Source organism: Mustela lutreola, chromosome 4 (genome assembly GCF_030435805.1).
Source record: "Mustela lutreola isolate mMusLut2 chromosome 4, mMusLut2.pri, whole genome shotgun sequence".
Lineage (NCBI taxonomy): Eukaryota > Metazoa > Chordata > Mammalia > Carnivora > Mustelidae > Mustela > Mustela lutreola.
Window position 1 is genome coordinate 75,644,706 of NC_081293.1, and position 13,843 is coordinate 75,658,548.

At 50.0% G+C, this 13,843-nt stretch overlaps 1 protein-coding gene across 1 annotated transcript in view; it reads right to left on the reverse strand.

Moving 5' to 3' along the window:
• The window catches only part of LOC131828978 (phosphatidylinositol 3,4,5-trisphosphate 3-phosphatase and dual-specificity protein phosphatase PTEN-like), a 139,356-nt gene extending 129,622 nt beyond the window's left edge, over window positions 1–9,734 (reverse strand). Inside the window, 2 exon segments of the mRNA XM_059170280.1 lie at window positions 354–547; window positions 9,641–9,734. The gene's annotated coding sequence lies outside the window, so the exon portion shown is untranslated.
• Window positions 9,735–13,843: the final 4,109 nt, after the last annotated feature.

The window sequence follows — 13,843 nt, forward strand, 5'->3', positions numbered from 1 at the left end:
AGACAATGAACAATAAGCACCTCACCAGGGCTTGGAACAGAAGCGCCATCCAGGAAGACTTATCTCCCTAGGATTGCTTGGTAGGAAACCTGTTTTGGAACCCCTGGCTCAGCTGTTCATGTGGTCTTGAACATCAGAGAAAAAGCACCTGGCTTCAGGGAGCCTCCCTCCAACATGGTGACTCAGAGCCACCCTGATCCAGTTACACAACCTCCTCTCCAGGGACATTCCTGCCTATCTGGTAAATATCGGGCTATGTAGACACACTACCCTGCAAGCCCTGTCCCAGGAAGCCTTGGGCCCAGCTGTCTTCCCACATCACCAGGACAATGGACCTGGGCCTCTGGCCTTACCTCGCTTCTCAGTGGTGATGATGGTGGCCTCTAGGGGCTCCCCCAGGCCTGCCTCATCTTGATCATCAGCCTGAAGATGTACGCTGACTCTGGGTCCAGCTCGGTGGCCATGAATTGCCTCACCATAGCACCCATCTCCACTGTGGTGAACGTGCTGGAGTTGCTGTTGGCCAGGCAGTAGGCAATCTGATACCCTATGGGTGGGACAGGAGGGCCACGCATCAGTCTCATCACCCCGCTCGGACCCCAACTTTCTGCCACCACCACTCTGCCCTGTTTCCACCAGTCCTTCATCCTCTGCCAGCATCTGAGAGGAATGACACAGCCGCAGTGGCAGATGGAGCCTCTGAGTGCTGGGCCCCCATGACTCTCGTTCCCCTTCATCCATCCCACCACCAAGATATGGAAACAGTTTCATCTCTAGTGATTCAATTCTTAAATAAAACACCAGTACTCACCATATCAGCCATTTAAAACCTCCCAAAAAACCACGTTTCAGAACCAGATGTCTTTTATGGTAAATTCTACCATTCAGGGAAGGATTCATACCAGTCCTTTGCCCGCTTTTCCAAAAAACAGAAGAGAAAGCTTCTAAAGCCACTTGCTGAGGCCAACATTACCCTGATACAAAAATAAACGAGGACACCCCAAGAAAAGAATCTTATAGTCCAATATCCCTGATAACTATAGATGTAAAAATGTCCAACAAAATACTAAAAACCCATGTTCACCAATATGCTGAGATGATCATATACTATGATCAAGTGGGATCTTGCAGGAATGCAACGATGGTTTACAGGAGCACATCGATCAAAGTGATATAGGACATTAACAAAATAAAGAATAAAAATGATGTGATCATCTTGAGAAGCAGGGAAGCATTTGACAAACTTTAATATCTATTTGCAATCAAAATTCTCAACAGAGCACGTAGACCAGGAACATACCTCAACACCAAAAAGGCCATATATGGGCCACCTGGGTGGCTCAGTGAGTTAAAGCCTCTGCCTTAAGCTCGGTCATTATCCCAGGGTCCTGGGATCGAGCCCTGCATCGGGCTCTCTGCCCCTCTCTGCCTCTCTGCCTACTAGTGATCTCTCTCTCTCTCAAATAAATAAATAAAATCTTTTTTTTAAAAGACCTTATGCAACAACCACACAGATTACGTCACATCCCATACTGAAAAGTTTTAGCTGTTTCTATTTCCTCTAAGATCGCCGAAGTTAGGAACACTGTCACTTTTTCCTTGCCACTTTTACTGAACACAATATTAAAAATCGAAGGCAGAACAATTATGCAAGAAGATAATCAGAAGGCATCAAAACTGGAAATAAAAAAGTTAAATGGTCACTATTTGCAGATGATACAGAATATAAGGAAAACCTCAAAGAAGCCAATGAAAACTTGTTCAAACTATGACTAAATTCAGTAAAGGGACAGGATACAATATTACTACCCCAAAACCTACTGCATTTCTATACACTAATAATGAATCATCAGAAAATAAATTAGGAAGATCATCCCACCTTAAGTTGCATCAAAAAGAATAAAATACCCAGGAATACACTTCACCAAGAGGTAAAATCTTGTATAATTGAAAACTACAAGACAGTAAGGAAAGAAACTGAAGGCAACACACATAAACCGAAAGATATCACATATTCATGGGTGAAAAGAATTAATAGTGGTAAAATGTCCATACTTCCCTAAACCATCTACTTTGTAATTACTATCAAAATTCCAAGGACATTTTTCACAGAAAGAGAACAGAAGGATCTAAAAATTTGTATGATGCCACAAAAGACTCTGAATACCAGAGCAATCTATAGAAAGAAGAACCACACTAAAGGCATTGCGCTTGCACTTTTCAGACTAATGACAAAGCTTGAGAATCAAAACAATCTAACATTGTCATAAAAACAGACACACATCACCAGAAGACAGGAGAGAGCCCAGAAGTGAAACACATATCTATGGTCCGGGACCTTTATGACAAAGGAGCCAAGAATAAACAAGGGGGAAAAAACAGTCTCTGTCATCAATGGTGCTGGGAACACTGGAGAGCCACATGCAAAAGAACAAAACTGCACCATTTTCGTACACCATACACAAAATTTAACTCAAAATGTGTCAAATACTTGAATATAAGTCCTGGAACTATAAAACTTGTAGCAGAAAACACAGGATTTGGAAAGGCCCTTGACACAGGTCTTGGTAGTGGTGCTTTTAAGCTGATACCAAAGTAAAAACAAACAAAGAAGCAAAGTGTGGGCCTACATCAAACTATAAAATGTCCAAACAACAAAGGAAACCATCAACAAAATAAAACGGTAACCTAAGGTAAAACATTTGTAAATTATATATCCAGTAAGGGGTTAATGTTTAAAATATAAAGAACTCATGCAACTCAACAGCAAAACAAAACACACAAAAACACCAAAAACTCCACAAGTAATCTAATGTAACAGCAGCAGATCCAAATAGACATTTTCCTGAAGAAGAAATACAGATGGTCTACACGAACACAAAAAGATGCTCAATATCATTAATCATCAGGGAAATGCAAATCAAACCAGAATGAGGCACCACTTCACACCTGTCAGAAGGGCCATTACCAAAAACACAAGAAATAGCAAGTTTTGGTGAAGATGTGGAGTAGAGGAAAACTCTAGTGCACCATTACTAGGAGTATAAAAGGGTGCAGCCACTATGGAAAACAGTACAGAAGTTCCTCCAAAAAATGAGAAACAGAACAACCAAAGGAGCCAGCAATTTCTGTTCTGAGTATTTATCTGAAGGAAATGAAAACACTAACTCACAAAGGTATATTCACCCCTGTGTACACTGCAGGAAAATAACAACAGTGAAAATAAAGAAACAACCTAAATGCCATCAGTGGATGAATGAATAAAGAAACTGTGGTCCATAAACAGTGGAATTCTACTCAGCCATAAAAAAGGATGAAATCTTTCGATTTACAACATGGTGGCCCTTGAAGGCATGATGCTAAGTAATACAGGCCAGACAGAAAGACAAATACTAGAAATCACATGTAGAACCTTAAACAAAACAAAAACAAAAATATGAGCTCACAGACAGAACAGATGGAGGGTGGCAGAAGTTTGGGGTTGGAGGTGGGAGAAATGGGTGAAGGGGTCAAAAGGAAAAAGAAAACAAGCCCAAATATAGCATCTTTCTTTTTCAGTTAAGTAATCTGTACCCCCAACATGGCTTAAACTCATAACCCGGAGATCAAGAGTCAGACACTCCACCGACCCAGGCAGCCAGGGTCCTGGAATTGTAGCATCTTCCGATACTCAATGTATGGAGAAAGGGGAAACTAATTTAATCTACGGTATTTTGAGGGCTACGTATTTTTTGGTAAATGTAAAAAGTAAAGAACACATTCTTCATGGTCACACACTCAGGACTATATCTAGTTCTAACATTTATCATGACACTGAGCAAGTAACTTACCTTTTTAATTTAATTATTTATTTGAGAGTCAGGGAGGACATAAACAGGGGGAGACATAAGCAGGGGGAGGGACAGAGGGAGAAGATGACTCCCCACTGAGCAGGGAGCCTGACCTGGGGTTCGATCCCAGGAACCTGGGATTATGTCCTGAGCCAAAGGCAGAAGCTTCAATGACTGAACCACCCCAATGCCCCTACTTAACCTCTTTTCTGCCTGTTTGCCCACCTCAGAGTATATTATGAATATTTGCTTTTAGAATCGCTTCTATTTAAATTTAAAAATAGTTTTTAGAATTGAGTGAAATGGAGATCACTTAGAATAGTACCTATGAGAGTAAGCCCTCAAAAAATGTTGTAAAAAATCTTATTCTGGGGGTACCTGGGTGGCACAGTCAGTTAGGCAGCTGACTCTTGATTTTGGCTCAAATCAAGAACCCAAGCTCCTGGAAGAGAGCCCTGCACCAGGCTCCACACTCAGCGGGGATGCTGCTGGAGGATACCCTCTCTCCCTCTGACCCTCCCTTCTTTAGCATATGCTTGTGCACTCTGTGTCTCTACAATAAATACATATGTCTTTAAAAATCTTATCCTGAACATTTGGTGGTTGCGCAATCATTTTCATAATTGGGCAGTATCTCCTAGTTTATAAAGCACTTTTATACACATTCTCGTATTGGAGTCAGGATATGGTCATTGGAGAAGAATTTATTGTGTTTATTTACAGAGGAAAAAAAAAGAAAACCAGACTTAGAGCAGGGGTGTGCTTTGTTCATGGCTGCAGAACTAACAGATGATCTTCTTATTTTCAGCCCAATGGAGTAGAAGAAAAAATCCAAACACTGTAACAAGAGCCAATGAAGGGCACTACAACTGATAATGGAATTAACGCAGTAAAATTATCCAACATTTATAAATATTTACCGCCCCAGCATGGAGCAACTAAATATGTAGAGCATATATGAACAAACCTAAGAGAAGCAATCAGTACCAATACCATAGGGAACTTTAATACCTCACACTTCTCTCAATGATCCCCCATCCAGACAGAAGATCACAACGGAAACATCAGCCTCAGACAACCCCTTACTTGGATGGACTTGACAGATACACACAGAACCCTCCATCCAAAAGCAGCAAAAGGAATATACTCCTCTCAAGTGCCCCTAGAACGTTCTCCACCTTAGGTCATATGTAAGGCCACAAGACAAGTCAATAAATTCCAGAAGCCTAGAATTTTCCCAAATGAGGACTTAAATCAAATCAACCATCTTTTCCAACCACAGTGGTATAGAACTAGAAATCAATTACAAGAAGAAAACTGGAAATTCATAAACACAGAGACTAAACAACATGCTACTGAACAACCAATTGGGTTCATGGGCAAACCAAAATAGGAACACAGAAATACTTTGAGGTAAATGAAAAAATAATACAATGAAACAAAATTCACAGAATGCAGTAAAACAGGTTCTAAAATGGGGCACCCGATTAGTCGATTAGTCTAGTCGATTAGTCAGTGGAGCTCTGTGACTCCTGATCTTGTGGTTTTGAGTTTCAACCCCACACTGGGCATAGAGCTCACTTTATTTTTTTAAAGATGCCATTTATTTATTTGACACAGAGCTGGGGAGAGAGACAGACAGACAGACTGAGCAAAGTGGAAGGAGCAGCAGGCAGTAGAAGAGAGAGAAAGGGGCTCCCCGTGCTGACAAGGGACCTCATGCAGGGCTCAATTCCAGGACCCTAAATTCATGACTTGAGCCAAAGGCCAACACCTAACAGATCAAGCCACACAGGCAGCCCTTAGAGCCAACTTTAAAAAAAAAAAAAAAAGTTGTTCTAAGAAGGAAGTTTATAGTGATACAGGCCTAACTCAAGAAACAAGAAACATCTCAAATAAGCAACCTAACTTGATACCTCAAGGAAACAGAAAAGAACAAATAAAGTTCAAAGTTAGTAGAAGGAACACATCAGAACTTAAATAAATGAAATACAAACTAAAAAAACAAAAGAAAGATACATATTTAAAAAAAAACACCAACAAGAATAACAGATCAACAAAGAGCTGGTTCTTTGAAAAGAACAAAGCTGACAGAGTCTCAGCCAGATTCAAAGAAAGAGGACTCATCATCAGAAATGAGAGAGATGTTCCCTGAAACCATTGATATGCAAAGGCTCTTAAGAATGTACTATGAGCAATTACACCCCAACAAGCTGGATAATCCAAAAGAAAAGGATACATTTCCAGAAACATACAACCTACTAAGATTGAATTCTAAAGAAACAGACATCTGACTGTTCAGCTGTCTACTAATGACCAGTAGAGAGATTAAATAAGAAATCAAAAACTTCCAACAAGCAAAAGTCCAGGACCCCATGGTTTCACCTGTGAATTCTACGAATCATCCACAGAAAAAAATGAATACCAATCCTTCTCCAACTCTGCCAGAAAAACAAGAGGAAGAAACGCTCCCCACCTCATTTTATGAGGCCAGCACGGCCCTTATCGAGACCTCCCAAGTATCTGTGATGAACATAAACATAAAAATCCTCACCCAAATATCTGCAAACCAAATTCTACAATACAGGAAGAGGTATGATCCAGTAAGATGTATTTCAGGGATGCAATGGTGGTTCAACATCCACAAATCAAAAATGTGCCGCATTCACAAAACGAAGGATCAACATCATAGGACCATGTCAACAGATGCAGAAAAAGCATTTGATAGCGCCGCTACCAAATCACTGCCACCCCGACCTGTGCTTCTGCCGCCTGGCTGGTCCCCACACCCTGTACCACTGCCACCCCACTGTGCCATCCCCCACTGCCACCCTGCTGCACCCCACATACCCACCGCTGTCCCTTCCACCCACCCATTCATGACATGCTGCTGCCACCAGCGCTGCCACCCTCCACCCTGCTACTCCACAGCAGTGCCCTTTTTTCCACAACAGCTAACCCTCACCACAGCTGCTCTGCTGCCCTGCCGTTGCAACTGATGCCCAGCTGTGCCACCCCCAGTACCCTTACCACTCCCTTGTGCACCCCCCAGGACTCTGCCACCCTGCTGCGCCACCCTCCAGTGCTTCTACTGCCCTGGTGCCTGTGTTTCCAACAGCACCACCACTGCTACCGTGGTCACCCTGCTCCTGCCCATCTCCACTGCCCCACCCAGCCCCCATGCCATGCTGTGCCATTGCCATGTGGCTGCTGCGCCACTAGTCCCTCCCAACCACATCCAGGCCAATCCCTCCCCGCTTCACCTCCCTGCTTTGCCTCCCCATCTGCTGCCATCTCAAGTCACTGCCTTCCTCTAATCACTGCTGCCTCACTGCCCTCCCCCCGCCATTTCTTCACTGCATACTCTCCCCTTGCTGCCGCTGTGCAGAGCCCCTGCCCTGCCCACACAGCTATTAACCTGATGCTCTTGCCCTGCTGGTCCCACCAAACACCCCCGAACTTCTCCCGCTTGTCGGCCCCCCAGCCCTGCTCCAGTGCCTCCAGATTCCCTCCCCGTTGACCTGCTGCTGCCACCCCACGCATCCCAGCCTTCTCCCAATGCTGCTACTGCCTGGGTGCCCCTGCCTCGTGACCCTGCCCTCTGCAGCACACCCCTCATACTGTCCACCTTACCACCACTGCTGCAGCTAAGCTGCTGCCCTGTGCCCGAGGCCACTGCTGACCTTCACTGTCCAGCCCCATTGACAGGCACTAAGGCCCTACCCTGCCATTCGTGCCCTACCTGTGCAGTTGCTGTGCTGCTGCCTCCCAGATGGTTCTGTCCCCCCTTCTCTGCCACCAACCGCCTGCCACCCCACATGCACCTGTGCAGCCGTGCTGTCCCACCCCGCCCACCACCATGCTCATTCCTGTCCTGATGCCCCACTACATTGCTGATACCACCCCATCTGCTCTGTCCACACCCCCACTACCAATCCCCTGCCCCTCGCCATCACTGCCCCCTTACCACTACCCTGCTTCTGATCTGCTGCCACCCTGGGTCCCACTCTTACTCCATGTCCTGCTGCTCCCCTGTGTTCTGCAACTGCTGGTCTTCATAGCCCTGCCCTGTTGACTTGCATGACTGCTCCACCTACCATGCTGCCCCTCTGCTGTTCCTGCCCACCCCTCCCTGCAGCTACCACCTAGATGCTACCCCTGTCCCCCACTCCAGAGCCTTCCCGATTTCCTAGCCCTGTTGCCACACTGCTGCCGCCCCATGAGTCCTACTCCACCTTCCCCGCACTGGTACCACCAGGCTGCCCCCACCACGCTGCACCACCATCCACAGCGCCCCCACTTACAACCACCATTGCCTCTCCACTGCTACCCTGGGTCCACGCTGCTGCTGCTAACAGTGGTCCCGCCTGTAGACATGCACCAAGCCCAGCAAAGCCAGGCCCTTTGCTTTGTTGCCTGACCCACCACACCATGACGTTGAGACCCCACTCATACCCGGCTAGTCCTGCCCACCCCCAAGGACACTACTGCCTAGCTACTCCCCTCCCCCCACTCTGATGCCTCCTGGCTGCCAAGCGTGTGTCTCCCCAGCACATCTACCACCCCCCCCCCCGTGTGGCTACCAGCTTGCTGCCCCCAAAAATGTACCCCTGCCACCCTGCGGTGCCCCCCCACAGGCCCCCTCACTGCCGGGCAGCCTCTGTCCTGTGCCCCAGGCTCTGCTGCGCTTCGCTTCCCCACCTCCTTGGCATGCACTATGAGCAGGCCCAGCAAGCCAGCCAAGCTGTCTCTGTGCTGCTGCCTCAGGGCTGATCCCACCCTCCCTATACTGCCCTGCCACCTCTAATCTCCCCACCCCCTCCAGGTGCCACACTGCTGACCCCCTCAGATGGCACACAGCTCCCGACCCACGGCCGCTACCCCTCCCTGCCCCTCTACTGATTGGTTGCCCCCTCCCCCGACTCTGGTGACCCCAGCTCTCTCCCCCACTGATCCCGCCCCCATACGTGAGCGTTTTCACCTCTCTGACACCTCCTGGCACCCTTGCAGCCCTGTTACCCTGCCCACCACGCCAAACACTGGCCTCCCGATGATGCCAGGCTGGTCCCTCCCCTCCACCCACCACCACCGCCTAGCTGCTTCCCTCTCCCCTGTCTCCGTGGTCTCACAACTGCCAGCCACATTACTGTGCTACTAGCACCCTATCCACCACCTCCCCGTGCTTCCACCACAATGCAACCGCCCACATACACCCCTGTCCCCCTTACCTCAGCTGCTGCCGCTCCACTCCGGCCCTGTGCCCCAGACCTCTGCAGCGCTTCACCTCCCCGCCCCCTTGACGCGCACGATGGGACCGCCCATCACCCGCTCCTAACTGTTGCTTCCCCGCTGCCTGGGGCTGCTCGCACCCTCCCACCCCCTCACCCCCTCACCCCCTCTGCTGCCGCCTAGATTCCGACCATCCCCCACAGATGCCACGCAGCTCCCACCCCTCCCTGTGCCACTACTGTATGTTCCCTTCCCCGCCTCTGGTGAGCCCTGCTCCCTCCTCCGAGACCCTGGCCCCGAACCTCAGTATTGCCTCCCAGTTGCAAACTCCTCAGGCTCATGCAGCCCAGCCCACCATGCCCTGACGTTGTCCACCGGCTAACGCCCGGCTTGTCCCGCCCCCAACCCTCCAATACTGCCTGACGGCTTCCCCCTCCACCCTGCTCCGTTGCCTCCCCGCTGCCAGGCATTACCGCTACTTCCGCCCTGAATATCCACCCCCTTCCCAGCGCTTCCGCCATATTGCTACAGCCCACATACACCCTGCCACCCTGCTGTGCGCCTCACCCTGCCCCCCTTACCTTAGCTGCCGCCGATTGGATGCGGCCCTGTGCCCCAGGCCTCTGCGGCATTTCGTTGCCCTGCCCCCTTGGCGTGCACGATGGTCTGGCCCACCACACCGCTACTTCCGCCCTGAATATCCACCCCCCTCCCAGCGCTTCCGCCACATTGCTACAGCACACATGCACCCTGCCACCCTACCGTGCGCCTCACCCTGCCCCCCTTACCTTAGCTGCCGCCGATTGGATGCGGCCCTGTGCCCCAGGCCCTCTGCGGCATTTCGTTGCCCTGCCCCCTTGGCGTGCACGATGGTCTGGCCCACCACACCCGCCCCCGCGTTGCTGCGCTGCTGCCTCGTGCTCCTCCCATCCCCTCACCCCTGTGCTGCCTAGATTCTACCCATCCCCCAGAGGTGCCACATGGCTGTGTCGCTCGGGTGCCACGCAGCTCCCACCCCTCCCTGTACAACTACTGCCTGCCCCCTTCCCCGCCTCTGGTGACCCCTGCTCCCTCCTCCGTGATCCCGTCCCCCTACCTCAGTGTTCTCTCCGGCTGCAAACCCCTCAGGCTCATGCAGCCCAGCCCACCATGCCCTGACGTTGTTGACCGCTAACGCCCAGCTTGTCCTGCCCCCAACCTCCCACTACTGCCTGTCGGCTTCCCCCTCCCCCCTGCTCCTTTGCCTCCCCGCTGCCAGGCATGTTACCGCTAGTTCCGCTCTGGATATCCGCCCCCCTCCCCGCGCCTCCTCCACATTGCTACAACAACATGCATCCTGCCACCCTGCTGTGTCCCTCACCCTGCCCTCCTTCCCTCAGCTGCCGCCGATACGCTGCGGCCCTGTGCCTCAGGCCTCTGCGGCGTTTCACTGCCCTGCCCCCTTGGCGTGCAAGATGGTCCCGCCCACCACGCCACCACCCCCCGCCGTCCCCCCCCCCACCGTTGCTGCACTGCTGCCTACGGTTCCTCCCCACCCTCACCCCTCTGCTGCCTAGAATCTACCCATCCCCCAGAGGTGCTGCATGGCTTCCCCGCTCGGGTGCCACGCAGCTCCCACCCCTCCCTGTACAACTACTGCCTGCCCCCTTCCCCGCCTCTGGTGACCCCTGCTCCCTCCTCCGTGATCCCGTCCCCCTACCTCAGTTCTCTCCGGCTGAAAACCCCTCAGGCTCATGCAGCCCAGCCCACCATGCCCTGACGTTGTTGACCGCTAACGCCCGGCTTGTCCTGCCCCCAACCCCCCACTACTGCCTGACGGCTTCCCCCTCCCCCCTGCTCCTTTGCCTCCCCGCTGCCAGGCATGTTACCGCTACTTCCGCCCTGAATATCCAGCCCTCTCCCAGTGCTTCCTCCACATTGCTACAGCCCACATGCACCCTGCCACCCTGCTGTGCGCCTCACCCTGCCCCCCTTACCTTAGCTGCCGCCGATTGGATGCGGCCCTGTGCCCCAGGCCTCTGCAGCGATTCGCTGCCCTGCCCCCTTGGCGCGCAGGATGGTCCCGCCCACCACGCCGCCCCCCCCCCCCGCCGTTGCTGCGCTGCTGCCTCGTGCTCCTCCCATCCCTCACCCCTGTGCTGCCTAGATTCTACCCATCCCCCAGAGGTGCCACATGGCTGCCCCGCTCGGGTGCCACGCAGCTCCCACCCCTCCCTGTACAACTACTGCCTGCCCCCTTCCCCGCCTCTGGTGACCCCTGCTCCCTCCTCCGTGATCCCGTCCCCCTACCTCAGTTCTCTCCGGCTGAAAACCCCTCAGGCTCATGCAGCCCAGCCCACCATGCCCTGACGTTGTTGACCGCTAACGCCCAGCTTGTCCTGCCCCCAACCCCCCACTACTGCCTGACGGCTTCCCCCTCCCCCCTGCTCCGTTGCCGCCCCGCTGCCAGGCGTTACTGCTAGTTCCGCTCTGGATATCCGCCCCCCTCCGCGCCTCCTCCACATTGCTACAACAACATGCATCCTGCCACCCTGCTGTGTCCCTCACCCTGCCCTCATAACCTCAGCTGCCGCCGATACGCTGCGGCCCTGTGCCTCAGGCCTCTGCGGCGTTTCGCTGCCCTGCCCCCTTGGCGCGCAGGATGGTCCCGCCCACGACGCCGCCCCCCTCCCCCGCCGTTGCTGCACTGCTGCGTGGTGCTCCTCCCATCCCCTCACCCCTCTGCTGCCTAGATTCTACCCATCCCCAAGAGGTGCCGCATGGCTTCCCCACTCGGGTGCCACGCAGCTCCCACCCCCTCCCTGTACGACTACTGCCTGCCCCCTTCCACGCCTCTGGTGACCCCTGCTCCCTCCTCCGTGATCCCGTCCCCCTACCTCAGTTTTCTCTCCTGGCTGCAAACCCCTCCGGCTCATGCAGCCCAGACCACCACGCCCTGACGTTGACTGCCCGCTTGTCCCGCCCCCAACCCCCCACTACTGCCTAACGGCTTCCCCCTCCCCCCTGCTCCTTTGCCTCCCCGCTGCCAGGCATGTTACCGCTACTTCCGCTCTGGATATCCGCCCCCCTCCCCGCGCCTCCTCCACATTGCTACAACAACATGCATCCTGCCACCCTGCTGTGCGCCTCACCCTGCCCCCCTTACCTTAGCTGCCGCAGATCGGGTGCGGCCCTGTGTCCCAGGCCCCTGTGCCCCAGGCTGCCCTGCCCCCTTAGCACCCACGATGGTCCCGCCCACCACGCCCACCCCCCACTGTTGCTGCACTGCTGCCTGGGGCTCCTCCCATCCCCATGGAAGCAAACGAATGTTACAAATTAAGGCTACTTTTTGTTGTTCTGAACAATCAACAGATAAACATTTTCTATCACACCCCTCTTCATAATAGTGAATTCTATACAATTCTGTTATTAAAATGGCTAAAAGTATAAAATTATGTTTTAAATGTCATGTAAGTGGACTTCAGAGTGAGATATGAAAAAGTCAAAGAAATAACAATCCTTGAAAGAAAGTGATGAAAATGGAAGAATTATTATTTTCTACCAAAGGATTTTCTCTTAAGTAGAGGAAGAATTTTGATATATAAGGCATATGGAATGAGCCGTTGTAGTAAATTTTGTATTGTATGTATGTAAATTGACACAAAATAAATAGAAGTAACATACCATGAATAGATAAATTCTGTTCCAGGAACACAGGGCATTCCTGTTCCAAAAAATATATATAAATCTACTCTTATTCATCAATTGGTGAAATATGAAAATAACAATTATTTCAATAGATGAAGATAAAGCATTTGGTTAAAAGTGTTAGTAATTAGATACAATGGATAATGGCATATGCAAGCTACATATAGAAAAACTCAATAATTTCTTTTACATAAGTAAATGGTAGTTACAAAATGTAATCATTACATATAACCAACAAAAAATGCTTGACTTTATAAATATAAACATAAACCTGAAATATACTGCAAATATTAACCAGATAACATACTGTGAGATATTTTTATTTACTCCTTAAAATTTTTTCTATGTTTAAAATTTCTCTACAGTGAAACATCAAAACTACGTAGATTATGAAAAGGAACATAGAGACCAGACCTCATTCACAACAGCAACAAAAACTTGAAAAATATCCAAGAGTAGCTTTATTTTTTTAAAGATTTATTTTAGAAATAAAAAGTGTGTGTGTGTGTGTGAGAGAGAGAGAGACAGACAGAGAGATAGAGAGACAGAGAGAGAGAGAGAGAGAAAGGGGGGGATGGGCAGAGGCAGAGAATTTTCAAGCAGACTCCCTGCTGAGCACAGAGCCCAATTCTGGGCTGGATCCCAGGAATGAAAAGATCATGACCTGAGCTGAAACTCAACAACTGAGCCACCCAGATGCCCCTTCAAGAGTAGCTTTAAATGAGAAGAAATTAAAATTAGATCAATCTTAAATATGTAAGAATAAAAAGGAAGAGTAGGAGAAGGAAGAGAAAGAAGAAAGACAAGAGCAGAAGAAGAGTAGTCAACGAGTGGTATGAATTTTACTAAAGCTGGCATGGGACAAAACTAGAAGAAAGAAATAACTTCATTAGTAGTATCTTTGTGGTATGACCAAATGTAGTTTGTTTTTATTCTATATGCTTGAAAAAATATCTTCCTATTTTTTTATTTCATTTTTAACTTTAATATTTAACATTCAAAGAAATATTTTGGGACTTCAGGCAGGAATTTTCCTCAACCACACTGCATCCCCAAAGTTTTTCTATATGGTTGATCCCCCACCATATCTTAGGTCT